The following is an 11,656-nucleotide window of genomic DNA, read 5'->3' as shown; positions in this document are numbered from 1 at the left end:
TCTATTAGGTGATTTATGAATTGAGCAGCATTTCATCTAGCAACCAGAAGGGTGCTCCAAGGGGTTGTACAAAATTGAAGGTTTTTATATAAAGAAGGGTAGGGCAAAGGAGCTATTAGCAAAAGAAAAGAAAGAATTTTTTTTAGGCCACGACATCTTTTTTGGGGGAATGAGCGGGAGGGAATGGCAAGGATTTTACGGCATAGATTGCCTCTTCTTCCTCTGGGGGATGGAGAAGGCCCACGTGGCAGATGACCTTGTTGGTGCTGACTGGAAAACTCCAGACTAGTTGATTAAGATTACATTCCTGGGGAAGGTGGAAATGGCCAGTCAGGTCAGGTATTAAATCTAGGTTTGGTATCAGGGGCTTTAGCACAAGTGACACCATTTTGGGCCTGTGGTTTTTCTCTTTAACACTCTGATTGACTAGTGAGTGGGTAACAGATGGGTAGGCCTGAACCTCAGCTACTTTCTACGACTTCACAGATGCACAGGTGCCAGAATACAGGGCTGAGGAGGATGGGCTAGGAATCATCACACAAAGGAGGAATTATATGGGAAAGCTCCTTGGGGTAGGGGTCATTGATATAACCATTCTGTTGGGCCATTTAGGAGACTCTCCAGAGAGGAGATGGTGGTAGAGGGTGCTCCAGGGAAGATAAAAATGTCTTCCTGGAGGTTAAATCTAAGGGAAGATGTAATTTAGGTCTTTGGGAATAGACTAAAAAGATTTTTTTCTTTTCTTTGAAAAGAAAATCTGTGTGCTCGACTCTGTGCATATTTCTGTGGTTACCAAAGGTTCTGTTTAAAGATATGGTTATTCTTTAACAAAAACTCACAATTTGGCTTCTTCCTTAAACCTTTTGACCCAGACTTCGCAAAGAATCTGAGTCAAGTATTCAGAGAGAGGTCCAAAGAGAATCCTAATTAAGGGACTGTGTTCAGCCAGTCTGTCACTTTGGGGCAAGCAGTGATTGATAACAAGAAAAGTGGCTGGCCACAATTCCCTATCATCTCTGCTTTTCTCTGGCCTGATTCCCCCCAGCCTTTTCCCACTTAGGATACTTATCATGGTGTAAACTCTTCCTTGGGGCAATGTTTTCGTTTTGGAAACAAGTTTGGAGGCAATGGGAGGGGGGTTGGGGAGCGAATAGTGATATTTAAACAGAGCCGATTCTCTAGGTAATTACACCCTTTTACCTTGGAAGTCCACACACTGATCAGAAACTCTGACCAAAAGGGTCAGGGAAAAGTAAGTCCATGATGTAGGTATTTCCCTAAACCCAAGGCCATGCTTGCATAAACTATTTGTTCCTTACCTCCTCCACCCTAGACTTTGCCCTGCTCCTCTTAGGAGTTCCCAAAGTGAGAGAAGATGGGGAACATACCCAAAGGAGGTCATCCCTAAGCCTGCCTTACCCTTCGGTATGATGGGAAGAGAACAGAGAACTCTAGAGAAAAGAGAGCAGTCATGAATGCTCCTCCCACACAGTGAAAGCCCCACCCCTCTGTTCTTTTGGGTCTGTAGCTCCTGCCAAAACTTCCCATTTTTTTGCAATGGAAGGAGGTGGTGGTCCTCAAGATTTACGAAGTTATATCTGGCCAAAAAAACATATCAGATGATTACAAAAACTATTCTTGTGTCTCTGGGGTTGAAGGAATATCTTCTGATTTAATATTATCAACCACACTGAAAAAAGGAATGTTCATGAGAAAATTTACATTCTTCAACTTACTGAAATATAAACGTTTGTGCATATTTGAGAAGCAAGGTGATTTTAAGGTTTAAGTAGTGTTTAGCATTAAAACGCCTAAAGCCCGTGCTCCGCAGCAAGAGAAGCCACCGCAGTGAGAAGCCTGCGCACCACAACGAAGAGTAGCCCCCGCTCGCCGCAACTAGAGAAAGCCCGCGCACAGCAACGAAGACCCAATGCAGCCAAAAATAAATAAATAAATTTATTTAAAAAAAAGAGTAAGGTTTCTATCTTCAAGGAGCTCACAGACTATTGGAGTGAGAAAAAGAAAACAAATCGACAGTCATGTTGTAGTGAGACAAAAAATAATGATAGAAAAAAGTACATAAAGCTATGGGAGTACATAGCAGAGGCACCTTCCCAGACTGAGGCGATGGGGTGATCAGGAAAGGCTTCTCCATGTTGGTCCCTGAGCTGGATGAGCGGCAACCAGAAAACAAGGGAGCAAGTTTGGGCAGAGTGAGCTACGTGCGAAAGGCAAGCAGTGGAAGAAGGCTGGTATTTCCCCAGAGTAGTTCAATGTACTCCTGGATGATGTGTGTGTGTGTGTGTGTGTGTGTGTGTGTGTGTGTGTGTGCGTCTCTGTGTGTGTGTGTGTGTGTGTGTCTGTGAGTAAGTAGAGAGAAGTTAGGTCACGAATTGCTTTTTAGAAAGATTATTCTAGGGACTTCCCTGGTGGTCCCATGGTTAAGACTCTGCACTCCCAATGCGGGGGGCCCAGGCTCGATCCCTGGTCATGGAACTAGATTCCGCATGCTGCAATTAAATGATCCCGTGTGCCGCAACTAAGACCCTGCACAGCCAGATAAATAAATAAATAAATATATTTAAAAAAAAAGAAAAAGAAAGAAAGATCATTCTAGCAACAGAGTGAAGAATGGGGTAGAGAAGAGTAAAGCTGAAGTCCTGAAGTGCAGGAGGCACTGAAACAGTCTAAGTAAGAGCTGGTGGACCGGCAGTGGGGGCGAAGAGGAGGGGGCATGTTCAGAATTACTCACTGAGGAGATAGCCTCAGGAAGACACAGTGATATCAAAGACAAAATGCACCAGATAATTAAGCAGATGGTTTTATTCAGGCTGTTGCAATAGAGAACATGTTCATTAATGAAGAGCATCTCATGGAAAGGAAAAGGGATCTGAGGTTTTACAGAGGTTGGAAAACTTAAGGAGTCATGACTGGATCTTACTGGAGTCATGAGCAAGGGCGGACATGAGTCTTTTCATGGAATATGCAAGAGCAGTGCAATCCTTTACAGTTAGCTGTTTTCCCTGCACAAAAGGTATGGGGCTTTGGAAAACAAAAGGATGGAGGGACTTCCTAACCAGCCTATTTTCCAGGAGCACAGGGCTCAGATAAAGCTCACTCCTGTCAATGACTGATTGGATGTAAAACAAGAGAGTCAGGGAAGAGTCTGGGAAACTGTCAGGATTCTAAACTGTGGGCTGTAGACTGTAAGAGAGGAAAATCTTTTCCTCTACCTACTTAGATTCAGTGACTGGGGCCTGAGAGTTAAGTTGGCAAAAGACATTAACAGGAGAAAAGGCTTATTTCCTGTGCACATCACTGCTTCACAGGAAAAAAGGGAAAACCCAAAGAAGCAGTCAAGCCTAATTTGAGAGAAGTGGCAAAACAAAGGAGGAGGGGTTTGGGCTTCTAGGGGTTGTCAATTGTGGGAAGGTAAATATATGGGCAAAAGGAATAGGAGATGAGGGTTATTTTAAGATTTGTTTAGGCAGATACAAGTCATTGCCACTTTCTATCTCCTGTGATATGCTGTTCTCCTCCTGGTGTGGGAGAGGGGAGGAGAGGCAGCTCTGAAAGGGAAATTTATGCCCTGCTTTTAGGCAGAATGAGGGAGGGCAGAGAGTTCCTCCTGAATCTGCAGCTTCTTAATTGCCTTCAGCTCAAAACAATCCTTATGCCAAAGTGGCTTATTTTGGGGTGGCATGTTCTGCATCTCGTCAACTATGTGGGTGGTTCCATCCATTCAGGCAGAGATATAGAAGGACGGAAAATTGTGTGTTCAGTGTCATACATTGAGTTCGAGGATTTGTGAGGCCCGTGGGATATAAAGGCTCAAGTCAGTAACTGAAGAAAAAGACTGGATTAGCCAGGGAACTGAAAAGAGAAGGGGAGAGAAGGAAAGGGAGTGTCAACATTTAACTGACAGAGGAAGAGAAAAGAATTCAGAACCCAGGATTCGCCAACATTTCTTCTCTTAACAATAATTGAGGGGACTTCCCTGGGGGCACAGTCGTTAAGAATCTGCCTGCCAATGCAGGGGACATGGGTTCGAGCCCTGGTCCGGGAAGATCCCACATGCTGCGGAGCAACTAAGCCCGTGCGCCACAACTACTGAGCCTGCACTCTAGAGCCCACACGTCTAGAGTCCGTGCTCCACAACAAGAGAAGCCACCGCAATGAGAAGCCCACGCATCGCAACGAAGAGTAGCCCCCACTCGGCACAACTAGAGAAAGCCCGCACGCAGCAACAAAGACCCAACACAGCCAAAAATAAATTTATTTAAAAAAACAAAAAACAATAGTTAGTTGAGGGTCTTCCCTGGTGGTGCAGTGGTTAAGAATCCCCCTGCCAATGCAGGGGACACGGGTTTGAGCCCTGGTCCAGGAAGATCCCACATGTTACAGAGCAACTAAGCCCGTGCGCCACAACTACTGAGCCTGAGCTCTAGACCCTGTGAGCCACAACTACTGAAGCCCACGTGCCTAGAGCCTGTGTTGCTCAACGAGAGAAGCCACTTCTCAATGAGAAATGAGAAGCCCACACACCGCAAGGAAGAGTAGCCCCGGCTCGCTGCAACTAGAGAAAGCCTGCGTGCAGCAACGAAGACCGAACACAGCCAAAAATAAATATAAATTTTAAAAATTAAAAAAAAAAGTTAATTGAGACGGCTTTCCCTTCTCCCTTAAGTCCCATTCTTCATCATGGATTTAGTGGGAAACAGGATTGAGGAAGGGAAGCAGTATCAGGAAAGAGCCCTACCTAATAAACAAAATATACAAGAGGCGAATTTAGAGTACATAGAACTTTTCATTCCTCCTCCTGAAGCCCTGACTCAAATTTGTATCATATCATCCAGACTGTTGGAAAAATCCTGCTCCCCCATCTCGAAACATTCCTCCACCACTAAGTGTATTATTACATATTGTATATTCTCTATACACATGGCTGTCCCTGTTCATTCAACTAACACGTCTGAGTGTCTAATTGTTTCAGGTGATGTGCTTCCAGAAATATCTATTTAAAATCCTAATCTGACTATGTCTCTCCCTCACTTAAAATCCTTCAGGGACTCCTAGCGATAAAGTTCTACTTCATTTTTGTGGCACAGGAGACTTTCCCTTTCTGTCCCTCTAGCTCCAATTTTGGCCGTCCAGCTTAATACTTCCTTCTTCAGGAATACCGGACAACTTTTAGTTCCCTAACTATGCTCTCTGATAATTTTGATATGTGCTTTTTTTTTGCGGTACGCGGGCCTCTCACTGTTGTGGCCTCTCCCATTGCGGAGCACAGGCTCCGGATGCCCAGGCTCAGCGGCCATGGCTCACGGGCCCAGCTGCTCCACGGCATGTGGGCTCCTCCTGGACCGGGACACGAACCCGCGTCCCCTGCATTGGCAGGTGGACTCTCAACCACTGCGCCACCAGGGAAGCCCTGATATGTGCTTTTTATCATGCTGTTGGAAAGCCTTCCTATCTCTTCTGCCTGGAGAACTTCCACTAGTCCTAAAGGTTGTGGCCTTCAAGTTGTGTTTTCTATTCTAATCAGTAAATCGCCCCCAAGGAATCTCTGTTCCTATAGCGCTTGTACCTTCCCCATCTTCTTTATTCATTCATCTATCGATGGACACTTAGGTTGCTTCCATATCTTGGTTATTTTAAATAATGCTGCAATGAACATAGGGGTGCATGTATCTTTTCTAGTTAACCATTATTCTACTTTCTGTCTCCATAGATTTTCTTATTCTGAACTTTCATATGAATGTAATCACATAATATGTGGACTTTTGTGACTGGCTTTTTTCACTTAGCATAATGTTTTCAAGGTTCATCCAAGTCACAACATCTGTACTGTACCAGGCATCAAGAAGTGGAAATAGTGTTTACAAGCGCAGTGGAATTGGATGGCTTTTGATAAGGAACAAAGATGTTTTGGAGAGAGATAATTACATGTTAAGAGTGATTAATAAGCAATTAAATGCCAAGTATGAAGTCAGAAGGCCTCTTGGCAAGATATAAAAATTTTCAGCCCAAGGGTAGGAAAATCTGAATATTAGCTTTGTCATAAGAGGAAGGTTGAATAGCTCCACAGATGGTTGAACTCTCAGCCATTGCAGGTCTGGTATGCCAAGGTCAAAGCACTGTTTGGGAAGGACTGGGACCCTGAGACATTGGGATGGGGACATCACAATTGATGCCCTCAAAAATTTTCAATTTCTAGATGCCCCTGAATTCTCAGGGCCTGAAAATTTCCATCTCCTCTCTGTTAAATGCTATCATTTCTCCCTTGCTTAAAGAGGAGACAGAGGCTTCTACCTTATGAGACAGCATGTGGTCCTCTCAGCCTATGTCCCTTATTTCTCTCCTGCCCAATACCTAGGGTTAAGTCACATAACAGTCTGACTGGGGAAGTGCTGGGCCTGCTAATGGAAGAAAAAGATTATACCCAGAAGAAGCTGTAGGATCTTAAACCAGCAGAAGCCAGGAGAGTGCACATGAGATAAATTCTGAGGTGCTGAATCAAGGGATCTAGAACATAGGTCGAATAAGGGAGAGTCTATCAATATGGGGGGACTTTCTGAGGAAACAGCATTTTATACCCAGGTAAGGATATCAGGAGATGGTACAAAAAATACCACCAGGATGGCTTTTAGGAGACTTGAGGAAAGTGATGCCCACACTAAGAGAAGCAGAAATGACAGAACTGCCATGGTAGATAGTTGAAGAAGATCAACTAGTTCAGAGAAGTGGTCCATGGGAAGATACAGAGCACCTTTTGTTTTCCAAAGTAATAGGAATGCTTTGTTGAGTGAGGCACCAGAATCATGGAGAAGCTAAGTGATGGCTGCAGTTGCAGGCATGGGCTGAAGATTGGAGGTGCTAAAAAAACCTGGATCCTCTGACAGCACTGAGAAAGATAGTTCCTGAAATGATAGAAGCCAGGTGTTGGCACGTCACACTCAGAAGCAAGGTGAGTACATTTGTCATAAAGAACAGCCAATCAGGGACTTCCCTGGTGGTCCAGTGGGTAAGACTCCACTCTCCCAATGCAGGGGGCCTGGGTTCAATCCCTGGTCAGGGCACTTGATCCTGCATACATGCAACTACATGCCACAACTAAGGAGTCCGAATGCTGCAACTAAAATCCTGCATGCTGCAGCTAAGACCTGGCACAGCCTAAATAAATAAATATTGAAAAAAAACATAAAAAGCACAACCAGTCAGCATGGATTCTACTGGAGACTAACCTACAGAGAGATACGGAAAGGATTAATAGGTACAATATCCCTAGGGCCCGATAGATGGTGTGATGGTTTAAAAGATGTCCAAACATTCTTGAGCTCTCCTTTTAAAAAGTGCTCCTTAATTTCCTTCCTCATGAATGTCAGCTGTCTTAGTGACTCACTTCTAATGAATAGATGAAGGCAGAAGTGATGATGTACGACCTCTGAGATCAGGAAATAATCGATAGTATGGTTTCTTGCCATGTTATGAAGACACTCAAACCACCAAATGGAGAGGCCCTCATAGTGAAAAACTGAGGCCTCCATCCCGTAAGGAACTCTTACCAACAGTCATCTAGTAAACTCTAAGAGGATAACCCAACTCCAGTCAAGCCTTCAAATGACTGTACCAGCTGACGTGGGTTTTTTTTTGGCTGTGCCGTGTGGCTTGTGGAATCTTAGTTCCCTATCCAGGGATTGAATCGGTCATGGCAGTGAAAGCTCCAAATCCTAACCACTGGACCGCCAGGGAATTCCCCCCGCTGACACCTTGATGGTAACTTCATGAGAGAGCTTGAGCTAGAGTCAACATCGAAGCTGCTCCTCAATTCCTGATCCACAGAAAACTTGTGAAAAAACAAACATATATTTTTTAGTCACTAAGTTTTGCAGGTTATTTGTTATGCAGCAATAGATAATACGAGGAAGTTTTTCCCAATTCCCCTTCAAGATTACATGTGCTATGGGTCCCATAAAATGGTATACTCACCTGTGTCAGAGGGCCAATTATAGTGTGTTGTAAATATCTCTGTACTTATCTGATCTCATCTTGTGGTAGGTATAATGGCCCCCAAAGATGTTCATGCCCTAATCCCTACTGAATACGGTACCTTAATGGCAAAAGGGATTAGGCAGGTATGATTAAGCTTGCACACCTTAAAAAAAGTAGATTATCCTGGATTACCTGGGTGGTCTCAATCTAATCACATGAACCCTAAAAACAGAACTTTCTGTAGCTGGAGGCAGCAATGATGCAGCAGAAGAGAGACAGAGAGATCCACTGTGAGAGCAGGACGTGATCAGCTGTTGCTGGCTTTGAAGAGGGAGGGGGCAAAATGATAAGGATGAAGCAGCAAGGAACCAGGGACCTCCATCTATGGCTACAAGGCACGTAATCTGCCAACAAGCTGAATGAGTTTAGAAGCAGATTGTCCTCCAGAGCTGGCCCATACCTTGATTTTAGTCCTGTGTGATCTGGAACAGTGTCACTAGATGAGCCCAGCTCAGACTTCTGACTTTTACAACTGTGAGAAAATAAATGGGTACTGTTTTAAGCTGACAAATTGGTGATAATGTGTTAGAGCAGCAATAGAAAACCAATGTGCATCTATACTGTAAACAGATTGAAATGATGTTGTGTAAACATCATTTCATTCCCAGCCTTTTCCACATTGTCAGACTTGAAATAAATGTCTTCTAAATATTTGTTGAGGGACTTCCCTGGTGGCACAGTGGTTAAGACTCCGTGCTCCCCATGCAGGGGGCTGGGGTTTCATCCCTGGTCAGGGAGCTAGATCCTGCATGCTGCACCTAACAGTTCACATGCCGCAACTAAGGAGCCCACCTGCCACAACTAAGACCTGGCACAACCAAATAAATAAATATTAAAAAAATAAATAGATAAATATTTGTTGAATAAACTCAACTGAGACAATCAAGGTCATTCAGCAGTGGAGGTCACCCAACTTTCCTCCACTGCATCTTAAAATTTTGTCTATTGCCTTCTTCTTCCCAAAACCCAACTGAGGAGCCACCTCCTCCGGGGTATCCTTGAGCTTTAGCACTACAAGTATTCCCTTGGGCTACCCTAGCACTTCAGCCACACCTTTGGCATTGCTCATGTCTCTCGTACTTTTGTGTTTGTCTTCATGGTGCTTCCTATTAGACTATAAACCCTTCAGGACAGGAACCATGCCAGATTTATTTATCTTTAACCCCTCGGTGCCTGACAAGTTTCCACCACATAGTACGTGCTCAAGAATATTTACTTAATAAATGAAACGTGTACCACATATTAACCAAGGTTAAATATGAACAACCGGCACTGGGAACTGTTGTGTTTTTTAGATGAGAGGTACCAAAATATATTTTCTACAGTAACTATGATATAAATAATAGGAAATGGCCATTAAACACCAACCTAATCTCTCTGGATTTTATCCACTTTTCTGCTCTACCCCTTCACACTTAAATCTGAAGTGGTTATTTGAGGTGTCCATTCAGATAGTCATGATTTAAGAAGACTTTCCATTAAGCAGAATAGAAGGGAAAATAAGTTGAGGTGGGAGGGAAATGAGAAAATAGGGAAGGAAAATGAAGCCCCCCCGCCAGCCACCCCCCAAGAAGCTATGGGACTACTCTAATGTGTATTCAAGGTAGAAGCATGTGACTTAGACTATAAGAGCCTTAGGCAGCTAGTGCAATAAATCATGGATAAGAATAACGTCAGTCTATGTGTGGAACAGTACTGCCTTCTATCAAAAAACAGCCATGGTTGGTCTATCTTCATATATTCTGCTACTTTGATACTTCTTTGTCTTCTCTTAAGTTCCCTGATGGAATAGGTGAGAAAGGAAAAGTAGGTGGGATGAAGGAAATACAAGAAAAAAGAGAAGTACAAAAAAAAAAAAAAGAGGGATGAAAAGCATAAAGGATAAATAAGGAAATACATTAAAGAGTGGAAAAAAAGACATTAGGGAGAGGGGAATTTTCATCAAGATGCTCTCTTTCCTTCTCTACCCCAGACCCCTTTCTTGGTAATGTTGAAGGATTCCTCGATTTCATGAACTTCCTCTCCTCGATAATACTGAAGAGCTCCTTCTCAGTTCCACTGAACTACCACTGTGTAAGCCCATACTTTTCTTTTCTTTTTTTTTTTTTGGGGGGTACGCGGGCCTCTCACTGTTGTGGCCTCTCCCATTGCAGAGCACAGGCTCCGGACGTGCAGGCTCAGCGGCCATGGCTCATGGGCCCAGCCGCTCCGTGGCATGTGGGATCTTCCTGGACCAGGGCATGAACACGTGTCCCCTGCATCGGCAGGCGGACTCTCAACCACTGCGCCACCAGGGAAGCCCAAGCCAATATTTTCTAAGCTGATCCTCAAACTGAGTTTTGAGGCATAAAATTCATGATAATTATAAAAGGAATTTGGGTTTTGCAAATAGTGTTAGGAAAAAGTAACATGAAGTTATATGCAAATTTATCTCTGTGTATCTGTTTATTAGTTTTGGGGCAAGAACCGTGTCACATTTTGTAAATGGAAAAAAAATGCATTCTCATTTTCCTTTAACAGAGAGGTTAAAGCTGTGGGTAGAGAACGAATTGTGGTGATTCTGCTGTCCCTTTGAAATAGAGTTGATGATGCTCAAATCAGGAGATTAAAATCATGAGGTCAAAATATGACTTTGACAGAGATGTTTGCTAATTCAGAACTCTATCCTGTAGTTTGATATTAAAAATAGCTTCTGTGGTCATAAATAATGGGGCTCTCTCTCAGGGCTGTGGTCTCTACCATATACTCTATACTTGAAGCATCCTATATTAGTTTGCTAGGACGGCCATAACAAAATACTACAGAGTGGGTGGACTAAACAACAGAAATTTATTTCTCGTGGTTCTGGAGGGTAGACATCCAGGATCAAGGTCTTGCAGGTTTGGTTTCTTCTGAAGAGTCTCCTCTTGTTTTGCAGTGGGCTGTCTCACTGTGTCCTCACACAGTCTTGCCTTGTCTGGGTGCCTCCCTGGCGTCTCTTCCTCCTCTTATAAGGACAACAGTCATACTGAATTAGGGCCCCACCATTATGACCCTATTTAACCTTAATTACCTCTGCAAAGGCCACAACTCCAGATACAATCACACTGGGGGTTAGAGCTTCAACAGATGAATTTTGGAGGAACAGAATACAGTCCATAACACATTGCCAGAGAGATTTCGGATCAACCAATCAGGACCACTAATTTTGTTTTCCATGAAGAAAATTGGGAAGGAAACATAAACTTCAAATATTTCTCATTGCATATGTCCTAAAAGAAATTTTTAAAAGCACATACTCCTTTGAATATATGCAGTCAACATCTAGAATTTTCATCTTAAATTTAAATACTTGAAAAGATATGATTTCTGGATATTATAATATTGGCCAGGATAAAACTGTTGAGGGGGAGGGATAAATTAGGAGTTTGGGATTAACACATACACACTACTATATATATAATAGATAACCAACAAGGACCTACTGTACAGCACAGGGAATTATACTCAATATTTTGTAATAACCTGTAAGGGAAAACAATCTGAAAAAGAATATATATATTCATATATATATATATAACTGATTCACTGTGCTGTACACCTGAAACTAATATAACATTGTAAA

This window comes from Tursiops truncatus, chromosome 11 (assembly GCF_011762595.2).
Source record: "Tursiops truncatus isolate mTurTru1 chromosome 11, mTurTru1.mat.Y, whole genome shotgun sequence".
Classification (NCBI taxonomy): domain Eukaryota; kingdom Metazoa; phylum Chordata; class Mammalia; order Artiodactyla; family Delphinidae; genus Tursiops; species Tursiops truncatus.
This window is presented reverse-complemented; position numbering follows the sequence as displayed.